The sequence below is a fragment of the Podarcis vaucheri genome, assembly GCF_965113315.1.
Source record: "Podarcis vaucheri genome assembly, chromosome: 6".
NCBI classification, from domain to species: domain Eukaryota; kingdom Metazoa; phylum Chordata; class Lepidosauria; order Squamata; family Lacertidae; genus Podarcis; species Podarcis vaucheri.
This window is the reverse complement of record NC_138764.1, coordinates 76,435,862-76,437,798: the sequence shown is the minus strand read 5'-3', so window position 1 is coordinate 76,437,798 and position 1,937 is coordinate 76,435,862.

Genomic DNA, 1,937 nt, shown 5'->3' with positions numbered 1-1,937 from the left:
TTTGTCTCTGTTTTATTCTGGTTTGTATCTTATTTGCATCTGTAGGCAGTGGTATCTACTAAGCTTGTACTTACATTGAGTATCCCATGCTTACTGCTTTCCCTAAGGCTTTGCTCATTTGTGTATATGCACAATTTGTAGCTGTTTCCAATTTACCTTGCCTGATGATTACCAGGAAACATAGCTCTTCAAACTTTGCTGTTGTTTTCCATCAGGCTTTTTGCTTCTCCTTCAGCCTCTGCAGTGACCAACCCTGGTAAACTGAGGACTCAGGCTTACTCAGTGCCCTCTGCAGGAATATTTCCTGGGAGCATCAGTCCCGAGTCAATCAATGATGCTCACTCTCCACATTTTGATACAAGTGAAATAATGCACATTACCATCAGAGCACTTACTTGCACTCCATCTGAAATTATCTGTCAATACTCAGACCCTGTCCACTTTTCACTAACCCAAAATTTCTCTATTTCAGAAAAAGGACCCCAAGCCTATGAACCTAGGCTCATCAGAATCCCACCATTGGTTCTGTTTGCACTGGTAATTTCAAAAAGATATCTAGCAATAGTCAACCAGAGTTCAATGTTTCTATAAAATTCATCTCAACAAGCATTTACAGTGTGGACACAAATGCAGAGTCTCTTCCACTAGAAAAGCATTTAAACATTTACTTGGGGATAAATCTGCTGCTGCTTTTGTGTGTGTGTTCTCTGTTTGGCTGTCCTCCTGCATCGGTAGTTTGTAGCTCTGTGTCTCATAAAATGTTACATTATCAGCGTGTAAATCAAAGCTGGCATTCAGCACATCTCAGGAAGTCATGTGACTTGAACACAGCAGCTGCAGGCACAGCATGCTAAAGCAATCAATGGGGCTGTCTACTCCACCATTATATTGTGTCAGAAGCCCTGGCAGTGAGGCAGTTGTCTCTCTGTACGGCTGCAAATGGATTTGAAGCCATAGTTTAAATCTGACCAAAACAGTACTTTTGCCACAAAACTAAAATATTGGCCAATCTGGGATGGTGGGAATTATGGTCCAGCAACATCTGTAGGGCCACAGGTTTCCCAGCCCTGCTGTACATCTTTGATAAAATATGAACTGTATATAAAGCGCTCCTTGGCAGGTCTGATTTTAGAGGTCAGGTAACACAAAAGTGTCTGGCTTGCCACACTAAGCAAGCCTGAGCAGTGTATATGGAGATCCTGGGCTGTCTAGATGAGAACACCCCCACCCACCCCCAACCTTACTGATGTCCAAAGGAAAGCAGAGAACCGTAATATGTTTGGCATCAGCTTGGTTGCCGGAAGGAGACATACAAGGTACCATCCCACCATTTCAGGGACTCCACTCTGGATTTGTGTAGGGTTTACTTCTTAGTCTTTTCTTCTCCTGAAGATGTCCTGCAAGGCAGTGAGTATGAATTGTTCCTTGGGGTTTACTCCTGAAGTTTTTCTCACAAATGAGTATAGCCACAAGGCATCGGAGGTTTAGGATCAGAGTCTTCATTCTTCTAGATGGGCTACCTCCCCAGGTTGACGAGCCCCATCTGCCTCACATTTCTCTCATGCAGAAACTGCCTTCTTGACCATTGGACCCACTATAGGTCTCATTCACTAAATCCACCAGGATTTGATGGGGGGAGGGGGGAGCTAACTACTTGGTAAATGCAATATGCCCACAAAAGAAGCACATCCTGAAGGAAGACCCAGGATCTGCACCAAACAAATGACCATTTATTGTGCAGACAAGTGTCCATATTAAAACAGCCTTAAGAATCTGTCATGCAAGCTACAACTGCTCAAATTCCCTCTTCTACACAATTAGTAATAAATAGATATACCATTTAATTACCACAGTAGCTTCTAAACCAGGCATAGGCAAACTACGGCCCTCCAGATGTTTGGGACTACAACTCCCATAATCCCTAGCTAACAGGTCTA